The 23,834-nt window shown below is 42.8% G+C and overlaps 1 long non-coding RNA gene and 1 pseudogene across 2 annotated transcripts in view; one reads left to right on the top strand and one right to left on the bottom strand.

Annotated features, from left to right (window-relative positions):
• Positions 1–23,834, bottom strand: part of LOC114232163 (uncharacterized) — a 235,676-nt gene that overhangs the window by 196,902 nt on the left and 14,940 nt on the right. The gene's annotated exons all lie outside the window — the stretch shown is intronic.
• LOC114233455 (small nucleolar RNA SNORA26) lies at positions 2,351–2,453 on the top strand (annotated as a pseudogene).

Genomic DNA, 23,834 nt, shown 5'->3' with positions numbered 1-23,834 from the left:
ATAACTTACTAAGTGATCACCCCGATAAATCCTACCAGCACTATCCAGCACCATGTCTAGTTATTAGAATGCTAGAGGCCTGGTGTACAAAATTCGTGCACTGGGGCAAGGGGGCGGGGGTGGTGTCTCTCAGCCCAGCCTGCACCCTCTCCAATTAACCAGCAGTCAGACATCCCTCTCACAATCCGGGACTGCTGGCTCCCAACTGCTCGCCTACCTGTCAGCCTGATCACCCCCTAAGCACTCCCCTGCTGGCCCAGTCGCCCCCAACTGTCCTCCCCTACCAGCCTGGTTGCCCCCAACTGCCCTCCCCTTCTGGCCTGATTGCCCACAACTACCCTCCTGTGCCGACCATCTTGTGGTGGCCATCTTTGACCACATGGGGGTGGCCATTTTGTGTGAGGGCATGAGGGTCAATTTGCATATTACCTCTTTATTATATAGGATTATTGACTCTATTCCCTATGCTGTACTTCACATCCCCATGACTATTCTGTAACAGCCGATTTGTATTTCTTAATCACTATACCTCAACAAAATCATAACTTTTCTTCTGGTAATCAGAGATGTGAGGTCATAAGGCAATTAAAGTGAAGTACAAGAGAGGAGAACCCCTCCAAGAAGAGAGAGAGCATGTGAACTGTTTAACCTTGGGCAAAGCATGGGGGGAGAGGTGGCTGCCATACAAGCAAATAAGAAGAAATTGGCTAAAATCTTTATAAAATCTTAGAAGCCAAATATGTGAACTAGAACATCAGTTTGGAACAGAAGATTTCACACCCACTCACAAGCTCTTATCCATGGGCTTTCACAAGAAAGATTAAGCCAGAGAAAAAGACCAGAGGCCATCTCCTCAGTGGTAAAGGTGTCCTGGAGGTGACTGCAGCTTGGGAATAGGCACAAGCCCCACTCACTTTCCCAGATACACTATCATCAAAGCTAAAGCAGTAAGCCACCAAAGAAGGGGCATTATCTACTGCTTTAGGGAGAAATAGAAGCCAGAGCCACCTATTTCTGGTAGAGGGATAGGAAACTGCCTCAACCTCAGGACAAAGGCAAAGATCAATTGCTTTTAGAGAAGATAATAGAACAAACACCCTCTCTTCTGGGGAAATGGTCAGGATTCTACACCAAGAGTAAGCAAGGGTCTGCTACTCCAAAGGGAAAAATAGAAAACTCCTCCCCAAGAACAATCACAGAGATAAGACAGAGTTTGGGAGATGAAGAGCTGGAAATCCCCACCCAGGAAGTAAAGATGCACAGAGCTTGCCAAAGACTTATGAACATTGAGAACAAGGAACATTAGTCTAGTACTAGTGAGAGACAAGAGCACGGAGAGAGATGCCAATCTGAGGCACAGGCAGACAAGAATGGCTGAAAGCTGAGAGGGTGAACAGGAGCACTGAAAAAAATCCTCTGGTAATACCCTCAATAAAAGTACATGGTAACAAAAGCTCACTTCTGAAGATTTTGGAAGTTTGTGGTGCACTGTAGGTAATAAAAAGAAAACACAAACCAAGCTCAGCTTCTGACTAGATTGACTGACCACTGTCTCTCCATATTAATTGCATGACAACCAAGAGGAATATCTAGACATAAAATTATTTCTTAGTGCCTACTATTCCTATTATTAATGCTGCCCAGCATTAATAAAAAATTACAAAGTACACAAAGAAAAACTTACTCCCAAGAGATATAATCTATAATAATAAAAGCATAATATGTTAATTAGACCGAATGTCCTTCTGGACGTCCTTCCGGACAACATTCCGGACGAAGCCCGGGCTGCGAGGGAAACCCAGGTCCCGGGTACAAGAGGGAAACCGGTGCCAGTAGCTTGGGAAAGGAAGGCCTACTCTTGCACGAATTTTGTGCATCGGGCCTCTAGTAATCAATAAATCCAGATTCAAATATAATCCAGATATTGACATTTTCATATAGGAAATTTAAAATAACTCTGATTAATATGTTAAAGAATCCAGTGGAAATCATGGATAAGAACTGGTCCCAGACCGGCCTTGGGCCTGGGGAGTTTGTCCCCAAAGTCTGTGGGGATGCAGTGGCCTGAGTTCTAAGCACAGGTATGTCTCTGTTGTTGAAATGAAATGACCCAGGCCCAGAGCACGTGGCAAATGGCAACCAGAGGGTTCCTGGGCACCAGTTTGGTGCAAAGGCCAGAATCTGCCTAAGGTAAAGGCAGTTTACATTCGCAGGCTCTGCTGGGCAGAATAACTGCACCTTATGGGTTTTCGGACTTAAAAAAAACCACTGAGATTCACGAGATAGTTCTGAAAGAGGAGTGCAGGAAACTGTAGAGAACCCTGTAAAATTTCCCAAGTCTCTCTTTTCTGTGCCCTTTTAAGGTTGACACAGTGCCTAGGAGGCTAACACAGAAGGGTAAAGTAAATCTCCATAAAACCCAGAGAAGAGATGGTAAAACTGGAGTCACAGCTGAAAAAAGAAATAAAAGGACATACTAAGGAAAAGAGCAAACTTCAGTGAAGTTGGAAACGGAAAGCAATAGAGAAAATTTACAGTCAAAAACTTTTTAAAATAACAGAAATGTTTAAAGATCTATTTCCCATTTTATGATGTTTGAGTATCATGTTTCTATATGCTTATTAATTGATCTGTCCATTTGTAAGGGGTTTTTTTTTAAATCTTTATAAATATTTCAGTAGAAGCTTAGAAGAAAGGTGTATTGCATGCTGCTCTCTGGTGAAAGTTTATCTGAAGTCTCCCAATATTTTCAGAGATTTTTGTCAGCCTTTTCATAATCTAATCAATAACAATCTATTGGTGAATGAGAATGTAGGAACCAACAGACCAAACCAAATTTATATTTTCCTTCAGTCTGATATAAATATATACTGTAAATCAGCATACTTTTTTATACTGATATAAAAAAGTAAATTAGACTCATCTGTTCTACCAAAAGGACTCAAAATTTTATGATTATTGTGTTTTACAGCATCTTCTGCTTTCCAGTTCAAAAGAATAGCATTTCTTTAAGAACTCAAAAGATTGTGCTAATAAACACTCTAAAAATAGCTGTTAGTGTCTATAGGTATATCACCAGTGTCTCCAAACTCTGAATCTTGAAAGCTCTGACAAGATCTAATCTGATTTTGAGTATGTTATTTTGATCCCACATCCCTTCTTCATATTTCAGTTCTAGTTCCTTTGTGTTATCCTTTTCCTATGCTCATACTTCTTGGACCAGGGTTTAACATTTTCATACATACATGAGGATGTCAGATAACACCCAGGTAACTGATATTATGAGACACATTGGAAAGGATTGAACCTGGAATTAGTTCTGACTACTATGGGAGACTAGGGAGACAATGCTGTAAATGCTGAGTTACAGGAAGTCCAATATCACATAGAACAGACATATGAAGTTTTTTATTTTCGGTCACTTGTATTGCAAATTGTTTGCCAAAACAGTTTACACTGTCACCAATAAAGTATACTTATTGACCACAACCTAGTCAGCACAAATGTTAATTTTAAAATTTGAGATTTACTAGTTATAAAATGGGACTCCACTGCTGTTTTAACTAGCATTGTAACTAACCTGTGGGGGAGAATATTTTGCCATGTGTACTAGTTTTCTTTCCTCAGCTACAAATTTTCTATTTGTTTGCCTTCCTAATTTTTGTCTTATATATAAATTGCTCTTTGATGAAAATCCTCAAACATTAAATTTTTGTGAGAAAAAAAAACCCTATAAAGTTGATAAACTTCTAACTAAATTGACCAATAAAGTACAAGACATAAATTACTAATCAAGATAAAAAAGGGAACATGACAGATCACAGACCTTATAAGGATAAAGGAATATTATAAACTTTGTGCCAATACATTTGATTAATTAGATAAGTTCCATAAAAGACACAAACTACAAAAGCTTATTCAAAGAGAACTAGGTAACCTAAATAATCTTATATTTATTTTAAAAGTTGAAATTTTGGTTAAAGCCTTCCTGCAAAGAAATCTGCAGGCCTAGATAGCTTCACTAAAGCTGTTAATCAATGTAATTCATATATCAACAAACTAAAAGAGAAAACCCAGGTAATCATTAACATAGAAACAGAAAAATCATTTGACAATTTTGATAGCCATTTCCTGATAAGATCTCTTAGCAAACTAGGAATAGTTACAAACCTGATAAAGGACATTTGTGAAAAACTTATGCTCATATTATACTTAAAGTAAAAAGACAATGTTTCCCCCCTACAATCAAGAACAAGACAGTGAACAACAACAACAAAAAAGAACAAGACAGTGAAGTCAGCTTTCAACACTCCTATTAAACATTATGCTAAAGGTCTAGCCAGTGGAATAAATCAAGGGAAAAAAATAAAAGACATACAGATTTGAAAAGTAAATCTGTGTTTATTCGTAGACAACAAAATAATCTACATCTACAATTTTGAAAAACAAAGTTGGAGCTTGCATATCACCTGATTTCAAGAAAATAGGGTATTTGGGGGGTTTTTCATTTTTTTTTTTTAATAATTTTTATTGTTGAAAGTATTATATATGTCCCCCATTGACCCCCTCCAGTCCACCCTTGCCCCTGTCCCAGGCCTTCAGCACCCTATAGTCTGTGTCCATGGTTTATGCATATATGCATACAAGGTCTTTGGTTATTACCTCCCTCCGACCCCTCCGACCCCGCCTTCCCTCTGGACCCACTCCATTCATCAGTTTATTTTGTTACTTAGATTTCGCATATGAGTGTGATTATGTGATACTTGTCTTTCTCTGACTGACTTATTTCACTTAGCATAATACTCTCCAGGTCTCTCTATGCAAGACAATAGGGTATTTGTGAAAAGATGGACTAAGAAATTAATGAAACAAAATAAGTAATCCTAAAATAAACCCACACATATATGGTCAATTGAATTCAGACAAAGGTGCCAAGCTAATTCAATGCTAATTCAACAAATACTTATGGGACAATTAGATATCCTTATGCAATAAAAATTAACCTTTACCCAAACCTCACACAATATACAAAAATTACCTCAAGATGTAATACTTAAAATTATAAAACTTGTAGAAGGAAACATAAGGAAAAATTCATTGTGACCTTGGATTAGTCAGAAATTTCTTAAATAAAACTCAAAAAAGCACGAACCATAAAAGAAAAAAATGATAAATTAGATTTTTCATAAATTAAAAACTTCTGCTCTTCAAAAGACACTATAAAGAAATGAAAAATAAACTATAAACTGGCAGAAAATATTTTCAAGACATTCTGATAAAGGACTGGTACCCAGGATACATAAATAACTCTCACAACTCAATAATAAGAAAACAAACAACCCAATTTAAAAACTGGCAAAAAAATAAAAAGTTGGACACTCCACCAAAGAAGAGATAAGTTTGGCGAGAACATGAAAAGATGTTCAATACAATTAGTCATCACGAAAATGCAAGTTAAAGCCACAACGAGATACCATGACTCCACAATTCTTAGTTAGAATGGCTAAAATAAAAAAGCTGACAATACCAAGTGCTGCCTAGAATGCAGAGCAATTCAGACTTTCACACTTTCCTGGTGGTAGTGCAATACAGTACAACCACTTTGGAACAGTATAGCAGTTTCTTATAGAGCTAAATATACATTTACTATATGACTCAGCAAACTCCTAGGTATTGACCTAAGAGAAATGAAACCATATATTCACACAAAGACTTCTATACAAATGCTTGTGTTAACTCCAAAAACTAGAGTCCAGGCACCAATGAATAGGAAAATGAATAAAGAAATGATTGTATATCCAGATAAAAGCAATTAATTGATATATGCAAGGATATAAAAGAATTTCTAAGGCATAATGCTAGGTGAAAAAACAAAGCCAGACTCAAAAGGTTAAATAAATATTGTATGATTCTATTTACCTATATGGCATTTGGAAAAAAGCAAAATAACAGGGACAAAGGGTAAATTTTATTTTATTCAAATTACATTTCAATAAGCCTAACTTCATATAAATGATCATAGAGAGGGGCGGGTCCTCCTCCACATCCCGTTCTCCCTTCCTATGACTGTCACCTAAACATAATGCAACCTAACTTCAGTCAGGAAGTGGATGATGATACTCAAGCTAGTGCCACAGAAAGGGTTTTTAAGCACCAGTTCCCTCATGAGAGAAGTAGAGAAATTAAAGGGCATATTTAGTAACTTTTATAACAATTTAAGTAGTATTACATCTGTAGTGTCTAATAATAAAATGCTTTAGACTTATATTTTGTATATCTTTAGGGGTTTGTCCCCTTCATTTTTATTTTTAAAAATGTTTGGTCTGGAATGGATTGAAAATGTTAAAAAGGGGTCCTCCACCACATATGATTTGAAAAGCACTACCTAGGGAATGGCAGAGCAACTAAGAGGACCCTGCATCCCTGGATGACTGCAGGAAGCAGAACCACCAACCACCTGGAATACTCCACTTGGACGGTTATGTGAATGAGTAACATTTTGCTCTTTGAGTCTTGGCATTATTATGTGTCTCTGGTATAGGAGCCGAACCTTATCCTGTCTGGGATTGCCACAAAGACATGCTATCTGCTGACTCTGAGCCAAACCTTTAGACGCGCAAAGAGCTAGAAGTAAGATCTTTCTAGAGAGCACAGGCTCAAAATACAGTATATGGGAAAGCAATCAAGATGACCATTAGAGAGGCCCCACAAAAGAGAGGAGGTAAGAGCGAAGGCTCTCACTTCAGTAGGGTTCTGGAAGGCTGACAGCAAAGATGGAGTGGGGAGCCATTCCAACAGCCTGCAAGTCACCAGCAGAACTTGGCTTTCCCTGGCCGATTGTGGGAGGAGCAGGGCTTGCATCCACAAGTATAGTAGTAGTAGTTTGAACAACCATAGCTGCCCCAGAAAGATGGCTCTTGAGCCTCCTTTTATTGGGCCATCTGGGAATGGATGATTCTATTATTGAGGGTGCTCAGGCAATGTAACTCACCAGTACAGTTCTGCCAATTCTTAATTATTAACTTCTTTTTGCTTCAGTCTCCTCATCTGTGAAATGGGGGATATAATGATGATACCTATCTATATCAGGATTTTTCAAGGTTTCAATGAGAATTCATGTAAAAAGCTAAAACTGCATCACTCATTAAAAGAGCCTGATAAATTTTAACTATTGACACTGGTTTAGCTGCAAGCCAATTACCTTTGTAATGAGATGATTTTTCTTTAGTTACCAGATGGTCCCTATAGTTCTTGAAGGTTGTAGGCCTTAGATACAAACCTGACTAGTGTAACTTGATTCTAAAGCAGCAATTTGAGTTTAGGAGCCAATGCTATACTTTAAATGTAAAACTGTGATGAGAGGACTTAGGAGAGATATTAAATTATACCTAGTTATGGTCTGGTTGAAGCCCATACTCAAATCTCACTGCCTTTAAAAACTCTTCATATCAAACACAAGTACATGAGTACAGTGCTTTCCAGTTTATAAAGCAATTACATCCATCACCTGATATTAGCCTCACAATGTCCAGTGAAGTAGAAGGGATTATTGTATCTATAGCACAGATGAGGCAAGGGGCTTAGAGGTTAAGTGGCTCACCCAAGGTCATGGGGTTAATGAGAGGAGAAGATGGGGCCCCATCTGGTTCAACTTGAAAGGTTCAAGCTTGTTCCTTTTTCCCAGATACTTTTCTGACTCTACAGGCTTGCCTCACCTGACTCAGAGCACACCTCCACTACATAGTCATTTATACACTATGATTTGTAACCGAGCAAAAAATTAATAATAATAAATATACAATTAGGTTAAACCATACAAAATTGCTGATATTTGAATTACAGAAATGGTGATTTCATACAATCCAATCTAATATTTGTTTGGATATTTACCAGGGGTTAGGCACTAAGCCAAGCACTATACAATTGCATTGGCTTATCTAATCATAATAATCATATTATCTCCATTTTAGAGAGGAAGAATCTGAGGCCAGAACTGCAAAGTTAGTAAGTGATGGGAGCAGAATTTAAATCCAGGCATTTGCCCTGGCTGGTTTTTCTCAGTGGTTAGAGCGTCAGCCCGAAAGGTCTGGGATTCAATTCCCAGTCAAGGGCACATACCTGGGTTGCAGCCCCAGTCATATCTACCTCTCTACCTCTCTCTCTCTCTCTCTCTCATTTCTCTCTCTCTCTCTCTCTCTCTCTCTCTCTCTCTCTCTTCTCTCTTACTCTCTTTCTCTCCTCCTTCCCCCTCCCCCTCTTCTTCCCTCCATTCCATGCTCTAAAAATCAATGGAAAAAATATCCTCGGGTGAGGATTAACAAATAAATAAATAAATATCCAGGCATTTGAGCCCAGGGCACAAGTACATAAGCAGTATAGTGCCCTATCATTTATTTCCCTAGCAGAAAGACACAAGCTCCTAATGACAGAAACCATGTCTGATTTAACAGTATAGTGCTGCCTGCTATATGTGGTATTCATTCGTTCAACAAATTTAAGGGCTTACTAGGCTTCTTGTTATGAAACAATTCTCCATGAGTCTCAAGCATTACTACACGTCTTGTGAACAGAGGCACTGACTGCTCTTTGTTCCAGAGTACCTTTACAGGAATGCTACATGGACATGCTCCCAGGAACAAACTGGAATTACAACTAAAATACAGAAAAACTTCCTGAATAATCAACGGAAGTTTCGCAGCAGAGAACCCTGATACCCGAGGATCGAAAGTGGAGACCACATAGAGACTGGTAGGAGGGGTGGAGGTGCAAAAGGGCTGGCCAGGCGCCCATAGACAGCAATCAAAGTTCCAAAGAGACATCTCAGTTGTCGGGGGGTGCCACTGAGAAGTATGGGATCTAATCCCCAAGTTGGGCCCCCCAGAAGAGAGCACCACAACTGAGAAGCACCACATAACATCTGGCTGTGAAAAACAATGGGGTTGCTGTCTGCCAGGGAGTGACGGCTGAATATTCAGGTAGCATCTTAAAGGGCCAACGCACAGAGTACCCTTTCAAAGATATTTATATATTGAACAGCCTGGGAAAATAGAGATAGTGTCTCCATCCAGAGAAAAGGGCAGGCACACTGTTCAGTATAAAAGAACCAGGTTCCCTAAGCTCAGAGTTCCTCTCCTGTAACTCATTGTGTACACGTATCTGGCCCTCTTCATGTCACCCTAGAGAAATCAAAGCTTGGGGAACCATCACAATGAGGCCAATACTCTGGTTACTGCTATTGCTATGAGTAATAAACTATCCTTTACCTCTGACTTAAGAGTTTATATCTTTTATCCCCAAAAACTAGCAGGGTAACTTGTTAACTTGAAAGTAGGATACAATCTCAGACTCAGCATTCTTTTTTTTTTTTTTAATATATTTTATTGATTTTTTTACAGAGAGGAAGGGAGAGGGATAGAGAGCTAGAAACATCGATGAGAGAGAAACATCGACCAGCTGCCTCCTGCACAACCCCCACTGGGGATGTGCCCGCAACCAAGGTACATGCCCTTGACCAGAATTGAACCTGGGACCTTTCAGTCCGCAGACCGACGCTCTATCCACCGAGCCAAACCGGCTTTGGCAGACTCAGCATTCTTGATCGTACTATGCAAGTTGAATTCACAGTGTCTACCTAGGAGCACTGTGTAAGTCCTTATTGAGCAAATATTTAACAAATATTTATGAATACCTACAATGTGCCTGTCTCTATTCTCAGATTTGGAAGGACAGATGGGATCCCTGCCCTCACGGATTTATCAACTGGTGGACAGTCAACACACAAAATATCAGATAGTGATAAAAAGCTCCACAAATATTTAAAAAGGAAAATGCACTACTTTAGAAGTGGTTGTCAGAGGAGGCCTCTTGGAAGAGAGGCTGAGTGATAAGAATCAGCCTTGCTCAGATCAGGACAATGAGCATTACAAGCAGAGGAAATGATGGGTGTGTTAGGATAGTGAGGAGGCCAGTATGGATGGAGGTGGCCTCCTCACTGTCCTAACACACTGTTCAGCAAAGCAAGGAGGTGATAGAGGTGAGGACAGAAAGAAAGAGCCAGATTAGGGCTTCACAAAGCTCCAAGGATGTTTCCTGTCAAAATGACAGTGGGCACAATTGAGCGCTTTCAATCAGAACCAATCAGCCACCACCACAAGGACTGCCTGCCACACTGTAGAAGGTGCTCAATCCTGCACCATGGAGTACTTTTACCTCAGCAACTCTGTCATCTGTAAGGCGATCACCTTCACAACAAAAGAAAACAAAACTTATTTAACAAATCTTCAGAAAAATGAATATTGAATCAATTAACCATATCATGGGATTTATTTAAGAGTAAAGCTTCTGTGACACCAGCTAAGGTCAGTCCATATGGGCTCATGCAGAAAAACCCCTTCCCAGAGGCTGCAGGAAAAAGTAGGAGTCTCCCCGATTATGGGCTACACAAGGCCGTGACATGTGAGGGGCACTGCCAGACATCAGAGGAAGCCGAGGAAGACCTTACAGGTGCATGTGGAGCCTGGCATCTTTAAAAGCAGGGTAAGGGGCAAGAATGGAAGACGGGGACCCTTGCAAATATCAGAGCACCTCCCAGAACCACTTTTACTAACGTAGCTAAAGAAAGTATTTTTTAAAGAAAATAAAAACTCAATGGACAAAGATGCAAATAATCCATTTATAACAACCACAACAAATATTCAAACCAAGGGGAACAACTCAGTAAAGTAGAGCAGAATAGCATCATGAAAAAGTATTACCTTCTAAGAATGGTTATAAGAACTATGTAAGCACATAAAGCTTGAATTAAATGTTAGGCTGAAATAGATTGCAAACTTTAAATATACAATGATCAAAATGATGTAAAAACTAGCTAGACTGGAGGAGTTAGAGAGATGTCAACAATAGTTCAGAAGTGGTAAGAGGGTGAAGTTACAGATTTTATAAAGTTGCTTATTCAATTAAAAATTATAAATGAAAGGTCTTTCCTGATTTCAAAACTGGAATATAAGTTTTGACAAAAACATGTTTTCCAGAACCAGGAAGACCTAAAATAACAGAGACATCTCCATCTAGAAGCCCATTACTCTGGCCAAGCTACTGCAAGGGTTATTGGAAATAAAAGTGCACACCATTAGCCCTTGAATGTCCTTAGGCATTTACTGCTTTCTCTCTGCTACAGGCAGCAGTTTTAATAAGTCACCCTGTCCAGATTCCTAATGATACGCTTTCTACATTAAAAAAAAAAAAAAAAGGCCTTGTGAAACCTAATTCCTCTGACAGAAGCGAGCTCGGGTCTCTAAAGCAGCGAAGACTTCAGATTTCCGCCGGGTTTCCTTGCACCTGCCCTTGTGAGGCATGAGGTTTTGTGTGCAGAAGCCTCCAGGGGTTGAAATTTAGCCCTGTCCATGTAGCAGGAAGGTCAGCTGAAGTCACTGGGTCCCAAGACACTGGACTTCAATCTCCGACCAAAAACAAAACATCAAAACACTTCTATTCACCAGGACGTGCTTAGCAGTGCGCTGCCATTTACAAATGTAAGGCAGCACCGCGCAGCTCAGAGAGGGGGCTCTGCTTAGAAAGTCGATTGTTCTTCAGAGATCTGACAACCTCTATCAGATCTGTGTCAGCCCGGCTCCAGCAAACACTCCAGAGAAAGGCAGCCTCCTCCAGGCTGCCACCTGATACCTGAATGAAGAGCAGAGCCAGCAAAATCCAAACTCCTTTTGAGGCGTCTGCTTCTGTGGGAAATGGTTTTGATTTTCTCAAAAACTATTAATGTGGAAGAAAATTCATTTTCAATTGGCCTTTAAAAAAGGCTGATGTTACATACTCACTAATCAAAATGACAGTCTTTTACTAGGAAGAACACCTTTGCTCCATTTACCTGTGTATTTCTTAGTACTTTCCCATCTGGGCAGTCCCCTTATTTTATATTATTATTATTTCTTATAATAATAATTATTATAATAGCAGCCATCACTAAGTAAGCATTTATTGACTACCAAGCACTGTGCTACTTAGGCCGCACAACAAACATGTAGATATCATTACTCCAACTTTGCAGAAAGGACAAAAAGGCTCAGAGAGTACAAAGAGTTTACCCAAGGAAATTAACTGGCTAGTAATTGGCAGAGGCTGGACTTGAAGCCAAGCTGGCAATTGCTCTGGGTTCTGTTTTAGTTTCCCCCACTTCACTGTGGGTGCTGTATAGATGGCAGCTCTTGAACTATATAAGAACACAAACTCCAACCCCCACTCCCCAACCCCTCAGTCTGACGAATCCCAATTTAATTTGGCAAACAGTGAACAATTGCACAACCCTCCTACCATTGGGCATCAAAAGGGCAAAGAATCAACTACACAAGTAGTAACACTAGTCCAAGACAGAATGCAAATGGTTAGCAGTGGCACCAACAAGGTAATGGGGATCTAGAAAAGGGGACAATTAATTCCAACTGAGGCAATGGGTAAGGCTTCCAAAGGAGAAAGCATCTGGATTGAGACAGCAAAGATAGAACAATTTTGCTGTGACAATGTACTTTTGAAAAGTAAAGTGATGAGGTTACTGTAGAGAATTTAGAAATACAGAGACGGATAAAGAAGAAAATAAAAATTATCTTTAATTTCATCACCCAAAAGTAACCACATTTCTTTTTCCATCAAAATAACTCCGAGATATATTTACAGGCAATAAAATGTACATTTTATTGGCAAATGAACACACTTTAACCATCACCATGCTATAAGGTTAAATTTTACTTCTGCTATTCCAGAGCCCCATGCCAAGAAACCAAAACAACTCCATGTTATACTGAGTTCGTTTCCTATGAACTGATCACAGATGAACTCATTGATGTCACAGAAACATTAGTTGTAACCTAACAGACCATATTGGACTTAAAACTTTGGTAGGTTGTGAAACATGGTTTTAGTGAGAAAGTTTCAACATATAGTAGTCTCCCCTTTCCTGAGGGGAATACATTCCAAGACCCCCAGTGGATGCCTGAAACCACAAATAGTACCAAACCCTACACATACTATGATTTTTTCATATACATACATACCCATGATAAAATTTAATTTATAAATTAGGCACAATAAGAGATTAACCACAATAGCTAATAAAATAAAACAGCAATTATAACAATCTTACCTAATAATAGACAAACGTAAAATTGACCGTACCTCCACTATGCCCACAGCCAATCAGAGTGAGTATGCAAATTAGAAGGCCAAAGATGCTGCCTCCCAGCTGCTCCAGGCGCAGAGTGGCCAGGCGGGGCAGGATGCCTGCTATGAGAGGGAGGGCAGGGGGTGAAGGGATCTACAGGAGCAGAGTGCCGTAGTGAAGACAAGACTGCAGTGAAGACGAAGATGGCAGACTCCAGCCAGAGTCTGCAGCGAAGACGGCAGACTCTGGCCGGAGTCTGCAGCAAAGACAAAGAAGGCAGACTCTGGCCTGAGTGAAGGCCTGGGTCCCAGGTGCCGGAGGAAAACCGGTGCTGGAAACCAAGGGAAGGAAGGCCTATTGCACAAATCTCTTCATGCAATGGGCCTCTAGTCTATATATAAAACCCTAATATGCAAATAGACTGAACGGCAGAACAACCAAATAACCAGTTGCTATGATGTACGCTGACCACCAGGGGGCACATGTGGAACATGGTGGGCATCGGCAGCAGGCTGCAGAGTATGAAACATGGTGGGCATTGGTGGCGGCAGGATGGTGGAGCAGGTGAGCAGGGGCATTAGGCAAGCCTCTGGTGGTTACTGAAAATTCTTTGCTCCCACGCACCACGGTCCCGCCGGGCACTTGCATCTGCTTCTAGCACCAGCGCCCCTCACACCCGCTGCCGGCGCCTGGCGCCAGCCCCAGCCCCAATTGCTTGGCACCGTCAGTGGATGCGAGTGGCAACTGCCAGCCCTGATCACCCCTCATGGTTTCTCCACTTCTCCCTGCTCCTGAGGGGTGATCAGGGCCAGCAGCCGCCACTCGCACCCACTGCCGGCACTAGCCCTGCTCGCACCCACACCCAGCACCAGTCCCAATTGCGGGTGTGAGCGGCGGCTGCTGGCCCCGATCACCCCTGATGGCTTCTCCATCTACCCTTGCTCCTGAAGGGCAATCGAGGCAGCAGCCGCCACTTGCACCCACTGCTGGCGCCGGCCCCAATCGCTCCATGCTGTCAGCGGGTGTGAGCGAGGCCAGTGCCATCAGCTTCTTTGTCAGACATATGCATTCCATCTATTTTTTTCCCATTCTGTGGTTTTGCCTTTCCATTTATAACAGCTCTATGACAAGCAGAAGGTTTTAATTTTTATGAAGTCCCATTTATCTTTTTCTATTGTTGTTTTATCATTCATGCTTTTTGTTTCCTATCTAATATATATTTTCCTACCCAAGGTTGCAAAAATTTTCTCCCAGGTTTCCTACAAAAATATTATATATTTAGCTTTCACATGTAAGTCTCTGATATATTTTGACATAACATATTCTTCTTTTAAAAAGATATCATGCTTCTCAATGGAGAAGACTAGGGACCTGAGATCCTTACCCTAATGGAGCTGGTGTCAAGGGCATGAATTGGAGTTAGATGGAGACTAGTACAATTTGCACAAATTAAATCCCCATCCTTTGACCACACACCATTCACTAACCCAAATAATTATCTCATTGACTGCTGAGTGTTGGCTGTCAACAGTCCACAGCTACTTCCTTCAGAGAATTTCCCTCAGCTGGTGGGAGAAAGGAACAGGTTAGGTGGCTACCCTGTCCCCTCAGGCAGCCTGCATCTAATAGCCAACCAATGAAGGTACAAGATGGGACAATCTTTATGTACTATTCACACTGCAGAGCTTCATGTGGGATCAGGCTGAGGCTGGACTTCAGCCTGACTTGTCTTGTTTCCCTCACCCCTGTACAGTTTTTACCTGAGAACACTGATTGATTCAATTAATCACTTCTTCAAGAATCTGATTCAGACTCTTTTTTTTTTTCCCAGGGAAGGCAACCTAAGGCAATTTGCCAGGCTTTCAGAAAAATGTGCATCTACCTGTTCGGTCTACACTGAAAGCAGGAGCTCAATATATTTCCTTCTTGGGGCTTAGTCTCCCCATCAGTCAGGGGATTTATTAAGATCCTTTTCTGTGCTCATATTCTGTCACCTCTAGTGCGGACTCTGTGCTCTAACTAGGACAAATGATGCCCTGTCCCCCTTCCTTTGCAGAAAAAGGTCCCCAGAATACACCATTACATTAGTTCTTATGAATCATCAGTATGCCTTCTACTCTGCCAGTTTTAATATAAATTATTTCAACCAATTATTGGGGATGCCTTACATCACTCACCTTAGAATAAGTGGTTCCCTAAGCTAAAGGTAAGCATCTGTTTTTGTTCACTATCCAGAGTATCATATGCAAACTTTGAGATGCATCATTCCACAATAGACTTGATTTGGGTGTCTAGAAAACACAGCCTTCAATTGTAAGCCCATGAAATGCTATACCATAATTACAGTTTCTAGGCACCTCTAATAACCCATTAAGATGGATTTGTTAGAGACTATGCAGCCAGCAGCAGGTGAGACTTTAGAATCTAGTGCTTTCTCTCTCTGAGGGCAGAGACCCATCAGAAATAATCTACTATAGAGGAAAATCATGGGGGAAGATGAGATTTTATTATGTAATACTCACCACCATAGAGAAGGCAAATCCTGAGAGTTTTACATTTCCTGAACTAAAAAATTACTTTGAGAATGAAGACCATCTTGTGCTCAGCTTTTGGGAATGCAAATTGGTACATCACTTTGGAAAACAATTTGACATTATCTTATAAAATGCTATTCACCCATTACCTTGGGCCCAGCAATTCAATTCCTGGTTATATGTTCTAGAGAAACTTTTGAATCTGAATATCAGGATACAGGTAAAAGCAGCACTGTTTATAATAGCCTCCAAGTAGAACCAACTCAAGTATTCACTTTCAGGAGAATGGAGAAATACACTAGGATGTCAGCACACAATGCAGTATTAAGCACAAGTGAATATCAACATGAGTAGATTTTAAATAATGAATGAAAAAAGCAGGTCACAAAGACTTTATAATCTGCGTAATACCCTTTTTATAAAGCCAAAGATAAGAGAACGATAACCACGAACTTCAGGATGGTGGTCAGGGGCAGGGCAGAGAGTATAAGATATAGGTATAAGATATAAAAAGGAGACATAGATAGACATCCTGGTAATGGTGATTATAGTGGGTTGAACGGTGTTTCCTCTCCCCTCCACCAAGTTCTAACCCCTATGGCCTGTGAATATGACCTTATTTGGAAATAGGGTCTTTGCAGACATAATTAAGTGAAGACTCTTGGGCTGAGATCATCCTGGATTTAGGGTGGGCCCTGAACCCACTGACTGGTGTCCTTATAAGAGAAAAAATCGAGATATTTGAGAATATCACAGACACAGAGAATAAGGCCATGTGAAGATGAAGGCAGAGATTAGAGTTATGCTACCCTAAGTTAAAGAACACTAGGAACCACCAGAAGCTGAAAGAGACAAGGAAAAATTCTCCCCTAGAGCCTTTGGAGGGAGTACAGCCCTACTGACACCTTGATTTTGGACTTCTAGCCTCCATAACTGTGAGAGAACAAATTTTTTATTGTTTTAATCTACCCAGTTTGTGGTAATTTGTTATGACAGCCTAAGGAAACCTCACAAAGCAATACTCTAGATCTTAAACTGGAATGTTTCTGATTGCTCACTTTTTAATTTTGTGCCATAACCTACATAACTATACATGTGTTCTAGTGTTTGAAGCAAATACTACAAAAGATTTTCAGAAAAAAAGGGTTAGGAAAGCATGTACAGGGTGGGGCAAAAATAGGTTTACAGTTGTAAGTATGGAAAATAAATAATAATCTATACTAATAATAGCCTAGCGCCGTCACGACCAGATGGACAACCAGTCACTAGGAAGTGCATGGAGCATCTCTGGGTCCCGCCCCTGCGGCCCACAGGCTCCTATCCCAGCAAGGCTGGCAGCCCAGTGGGCGGGGAGAGGCAGGCGCAGAGAGCAGGGCCTGGCTGCCAGGCACCAGGGCGAGTGTGCAGGCCCGCAGACAGACAACAGGGCCTGGCTGCCAGGTGCCTCGCCCGCAGACAGACAGCAGGGCCTGGCTGCCAGGCACTGTGGCGAGTGAGCGAGCAGGCCCGCAGACAGCAGGACCTGCCAGCCGCAGCGTGCTGACAATCCTGCCTCTTACACTTGTTCTTACAGCTCATTGGCTAAGCTCCCTGTACACCACTCACAGTGTTCTTGGTAACATGGGTAATAAGAATCCAAGAAGGTGATGTAGGGTTTTTCCACCTTACTCCTGGAGGAAAAAACGAAGGTTTGCTGCTGGAGGAGCTAAGAAATGTCATATCCTGCCCTAGCCAGTTTGGCTCAGTGGATAAGAGCCTCAGCCTGCCGACCGCAGGGTCCGGGTTCGATTCTGGTCAAGGGCATGTACCTAGGTTGCAGGCTCCTCCCTGGCCGGGGCCCAGGTCCGGGCTCATGCAGGAGGCAACCAATCAAAGTGTCCTTCTCACATTGATGTTTCTCTCTGTCTTTCCCTCTCTCTTCCATGCTCTCTAAAAATCAATGGAAAAATATCATCAGGTGAGGAGAAAGGAAGGAAGAAAGGAAGGAAGGAAGGGAGGGAGGGAGGGAGGGAGGGAGGGAGGGAGGAAGGAAGGAAGGAAGGAAGGAAGGAAGGAAGGAAGGAAGGAAGAAAGGAAGGGAGGAAGGGAGGGAGGGAGGGGAAAGGGAAGGGAAGGGAAGGGAAGGGAAGGGAAGGGAAGGGAAGGGAGGAGAGGGGAGGGGAGGGGAGGGGAGGGGAGGGGAGGGGAGGGGAGGGGAGGGGAGAGGAGAGGAGAGGAGAGGAGAAGAGAGGAGAAGAAGAGAGGAGAAGAGAGGAGAAGAGAAAAGAAAAGAAAAGAAAAGAAAAGAAAAGAAAAGAAAAGAAAAGAAAAGAAAAGAAAAGAAAAGAAAAGAAAAGAGAAAGGTCATATCTTATGGAAAGAGACATCTTGAAAATGCATAAAGAAAGTTGTCATTTTTGTGTGTGAAGGGAATGGAGACCATGTTGATGAAAACACCTTGGTGGCTGTGGCGGTCGGCAGTGGCAGCAGCAGCAGGGTGATGGGGACGGTGCCTTCCCCTGATCAGCCCTGTCACCTCCTACAGAGGGAAGCCAGACTGCGGCTTAGGCCCACTCGAGCCTAAACCATCAGTAGGACATCTCCTGAGGGCTCCTGATTGGAGAGGGTGCACATTGGGCTGAGGGGACCCCCCCCCCCTCCCATGCACAAATTTCATGCACCGGGCCTCTAGTCTACAGTAATAAAAGCATAATATGCTAATTAGACTGGATAGCCAAACAACTTTCTGGATGACATTCTGGACGAAGCTGGGGCTGCAAGGGCCAAGCAAGCCGGGGCTGCAGGGCTGAGCCCCTTGCACGAATTTCATGTATTGGGCCTCTAGTAAATAATAATACAAGAATAAACACTGTGTTTCTCATACTCACAACTGTAAGCCTACTTTTGCCCACCCTGCATAAGCAAAACAAGAGTTCCTAAGCCTATTTAAGGTTCCTGAGAGATATGAGGAATTTCATGGGTATCAAGTCCCTACTATGTGCCAGGGATCATGCTAAGTACTTGACAGATGATATAACATTTGATCCTCAAAGCAATCTTGTGGTAAATAAGTTATCCATTTTGCCGATAAAAAAAAAGAAAGGAAGGAAGGAAGGAAGGAAGGAAGGAAGGAAGGAAGGAAGGAAGGAAGGAAGGAAGGAAGAAAGAAACAGCCGAAGCCGGTTTGGCTCAGTGGATAGAGCGTCAGCCTGCGGACTGAAGGGTCCAGGGTTCGATTCCGGTCAGGGGCATGTACCTTGGTTGCGGGCACATCCCCAGTGGGGGGTGTGCAGGAGGCAGCTGATCAATGTTTCTCTCTCATCGATGTTTCTAACTCTCTATCCCTCTCCCTTCCTCTCTGTAAAAAATCAATAAAATATATTTAAAAAAAAAAAAAGAAAGAAAGAAAGAAAGAAACAGAGGCTGGGAGCAGTGAAACGCTTGCCTGATGTAACACAGCTAATAAGTGGCAGAGTCAGAATTCAAATGAGTGCCTTTTCTACCATAACACCCCAGGGTCTCCTCTCCTTACCTCAACTTTGTTAACCTTCAAATGCCAGATATGACTAGGTATAACTCCAGGCAAAAACATTTACCTGCTTTATCTCCTATTCTAGATTTCTCTTCAGACAGAGCTGGACAACATCATTTGATCTCAGCATTTTCACATAAATTATGTATTTACGAGCCTTTTAACTTCCCGTACATCTCACCACAACCTATGTAGATCACCTTAAATTAATTGAAGAGTATAATTCATCCATCACCCATTCCTTCTCTACACCAACCACAGTGCTGAAAATACAGAGAACAAAGATGAAATCAAGTTTCCTCCTCTTTCTCGGGGTGGGGAAGGGGGTAACATTGCTTCTTCTGTAGCAATGAAGGGACCAGTAGAGCAACCAATTCAAGAGGGATAAACTCTAAGAAGACATTCTTCCTAGTTTGCCGAGGAATGCACCTATCTTAGCTATGCAAATCCCATATCCCAGGAACCCCTCAGTCCTGGGCAAGCCAGGACAGTTGTTCACCCTGCCTGGGGGGTAAATCTCCTTTTCTTCCAGGACCTGAAGTATTTACAAAGGGTGGGAAAGGGAAGCCTGAATCATCTGATTCAACCATCTACATCCTTCTAGGGCCCAGCTTGAAGCCATACCCGCTCCCCACTTTCCCCTATGAGAAAAGACATTTGTCAGACCCTGAGTCCAAGCCAGGATGCGGGGGGACATGCTCCTCCACTGAAGCAGGTGTTGGCCTCATTCCTTGCCCTCAGCAATCAGTGGGTTTTGATGAATTGATAACCAAAGATCAGCTTCCAAAAGGGCATCCCAACTCCCAGTGGTCATCAATGCTCCGGAGGACAAGCTGTGGTGACACCTTGGACCAAAGTCCCAAAGCAGCAGGGTGCCTGGCCCTTGGCTAACACTGGCTCTTTAGGTCCTGACTTCAACATTATGGACAAAAATGGCAGGTTCACATCCCCCTGTAGTTTATAAAACTTCTTGCATACAGTGGCTCGGTGGGTCCTAAGGTGAACAGCATGCACTATACAGATGAAAACAGACTAAAGGCATGAGTCAAGAAATTGGCAGAGTCGGACCTGACACTAGGTCTGATGCCAAGCTTCCCACTGCTTCGTTATGCCAATTTCCTCTCTGAAGGGCTCTAAGAACAGCAGGGAAGAAGTCTAGAAGAAATCACCATTTTTACACCTCCCACATCCCTTGCCCCCTCCAAAAATGTATCATAATCCTGAAACACACACTCAGCAGATGGTTGATTCAGGAATAAATTCAGGGCTGCCAGATTTTTACCACAAAAACCTGACACTTCTCCTCCCCCACCATCTCACATACAGGGTGGGAGATGAAGGTCCCTGGGATAAGAGCCAGCACCAGCACCTTACAGGAGAGGGGGTAGGGAGGTGCAAGAAGACCATAGGACCCCTGCCCTGCATGGTCAGTTGGAGGGTTCCCTACCATCCTCAAAGAGAGAAGGTTGGTTCAAGATACTTGCAGGCTGTCCCCCAAGGCCTGCCCCACAGTCCCCAGGCAGGGCATGACAGATGTGCCTCCTTCTGAGACACAAGTCATTTGACTCAAAAGAAAAAGCACACATCTCATCTTTCGCTTCCCTGGCTATGAACCCAGGGTGGAGAGGAATGGGGTGGAGACTGATCTGGTATATCCCAATCTTTGTGGAGGGGGGGGAGGGGCATGCGTGTGTGTGTGTGTGTGTGTGTGTGTGTGTGTGTGTGTGTGTGTGTGTGTACAAATAAGTATTCTCTAAAGATGGGGTTTTAAAACAGTGTTTGAACCCATTTGCAGGGATCATCTACTTACTGGGCCCCTGCTAAAAAGGCTAGACCGTGTACTCTAGGTTGTTAAGGAAGCAAAGACAGGTGGACAGGCTCTAGTCTCCAGGGGAAATGAATCATGCAACCACTGTCTTTATCCCAAGGGTACACTGAGCCAGGCATAGAGAAAGTGCTGGGAGCACATGGAAGGTTATTGTAAAGGCTTTCATTGCATTTCCAATGAAAGAAAAGGGGAAGAAGAAGTGGTGATGCTCTTTTAAAATGAGTTGCCTCCGTTCCAGTAAAAGAAATCAGGTATAAAGTAAAGAGCGAAGTGGATCAAGTCCCCCTGCCCCTTGTTTTCTACTATCATATAGCCATGTGGTCACCCAAAGCCTCCTCCATTGGCAGTAACTGGGGCAGATCACAGAGAAGGGACCACAGGCTCCTTCCAGATCAGACTGGGAGGGTCTAGGTTTATACTGATGCCTTATATAGGGTTCATTCACGTATTTAGATGGTCTCAATAATATATTACTCTCTCAAGGCCATCCTTGAAATGGCTCTTAGCCCTAGCCGGTTTGGCTCAGTGGATAGAGTGTCGGCCTGTGGACTGAAGGGTCTCGGGTTCAATTCCAGTCGAGGGTACATGCCTGGGTTGCGGGCTCAATCCCCAGTAGGGGACATACAGGAGGCAGCTAATCAATGATTCTCTCTCATCACCGATGTTTCTATCACTCTCTCCCTCTCCCTTCCTCTCTGGAATCAATAAATATATAATTAAAAAAGAAAGAAAGAAATGGCTCCTGGTACAGGAATAGTGGGTAGAATGTACATTCCAAGGACAGAGAGAAGGGTAAAAGCCTCTGATTGCCTGGATCCAGCTCAAGATCAACTGGCAGTCACTTCCTCTTGATGACCTCCTCCAACAACCACAGATGGGGTAGCTTATAAACAGGAGACATTTATTTCTCATAGCTCTGGAGACTGGCCAAGATCAGGGTGCCAGCATGGGCAGGTTCTGATGAGGAACCTCTTCTGGGTTACAGACTTCTGGGTGTTTTTTTTTTTTAACTTTAATTTTTTTTAATGTTTTTATTGATTTGAGAGAGAGAGAGAGAGAAACATCGATGTGAGACAGAATCATAGATTGGCTGCCTGCTGTACACACCCTACTGGGTATGGAGCCCGCAACCCAGGCATGTGCCCTGACCTGGAATCTAACCTGTGCAACCTTTTGGTGCATGGGACCGTGCTCAACCAACTGAGCCACACCCACCAGGGCTGCAGATTTCTGACTGTGTCCTCACCTGGTGGAAGAGTGGAGGAAGCTCTCTGGAGTCTCTTTTATAAGAGCACTAATCCTATTCATGAGGGCTCCACCCTCATGACCTAATCACATTCCAAAAACCTTTTATACGGACTCACACTCCTTACCAGTTTCTAGAAAATTAGGGCAATTCCAAGGTTCCAATTTATAATGATCTGATTTGCACACAGTTTCCCCAAAATGTATTCTACAGATACAAAAAGCTACAACCTGCCTAGGACATGATGTCAGAGCCCCAGGCAATAAAAGATGGAAAAGGGGGCTCTTTTCCATCAGAGTATTCACTCCTGTAGCTGCTCTGTGATTCTTCCTGTTTTTCAGCACTGTTTGTCAGGCTTAGGCTGAGCTCTAAGGACACCGAAAGAAAGACCAGGCCTAGCACATACCATGCACTCAATAAATATTTGTTAAAGGAATATGAGCTGCCCTGGAATGGGTTCCTAAGATGCTTACAGAACTTTCACCTCAATATTCAACTAACCCTTGACCATATAAAAAAAGAAAGAAAATAAAACTCCACTGTTGGTGATACCTCTGGAGCTCTCCCAGCCAGTGCCTTGCCCAGGCCCTCTAGAGGGAGAACTCCCTGGCATCTCAGGACAGCCAAGGAAAATGGCCTGCTGCTTCCCCAGGCATCCATCCCCAGCTCTGAAGCAAGCCTCCTGCATCTCTGTGCAGGACAGAGGGGCTGTTCCAGCCCTGCCTCCTTGAGAGATGTGGAGGCTTGAGCCACTGGCCATGTCAAATACAGCAGGCTGGGGTGAATGACTTGTGCCTGTGTAGTCACACACAAAGGGAGTCTTAATGATTCATCAGGGCAGCAGGGTAAATATTTAGAAAGAAAAGCCCTTTTCTTAGAGTACCAGCCTTTGTCTTCTTGCTCAAATTGAAAGGACTTGGTCTGATGGGGGCAGAGCAACCAGACCAACACTGTGGCCTAAATGATGGAGGTGACCCAGTGGTGTGGGGAGAGCTGAATCAACAACTAGAGTGAGAGACCCTCCCCCATGATTCTCCAGGACACCCCTAGTGGAGCTTTGCACATTGCACCATAAGCCCTGCCTTTAGCTCTCCCATAGTTGTACCCAGGACAATCTAATTTTTAAATGACTAGGTTTTTTAAAAATACAGTTTTATTGATTTCAGAGAGAGGAAGGAGAGGGTGAGAGAGAGATAGAAACATCAATGATGAGAATCATCAATCAGCTGCCTCCTGCACACCCCCTACTGGGGATCGATCCCGCAACCCTGGCAATTGCCCTGACCAGAAATTGAACTGTGACCTCCTGGTTCATGGGTCGATGCTCAACCACTGAGCCACACTTGGGCTGCCCAGGACAATTTTCATGCATCTTTCTCTAAAAGTAAATGTTCACAAGGCTCCAGAGGACCGAGAGGCTCTGCGCCCTCTCCTCAGTACTTTCCAATTCCCTCTTTCCAACTACACAGCTGCTGTCCTCTATTCAGTTAAGCCACCTCTTGAGTCTGTTTCCCAAACAAGGCTCCAGGGCCCTCCCCTGACAGCTG

Source organism: Eptesicus fuscus, chromosome 6 (genome assembly GCF_027574615.1).
Source record: "Eptesicus fuscus isolate TK198812 chromosome 6, DD_ASM_mEF_20220401, whole genome shotgun sequence".
Classification (NCBI taxonomy): Eukaryota; Metazoa; Chordata; class Mammalia; order Chiroptera; family Vespertilionidae; genus Eptesicus; species Eptesicus fuscus.
This window is presented reverse-complemented; position numbering and strand designations above follow the sequence as displayed.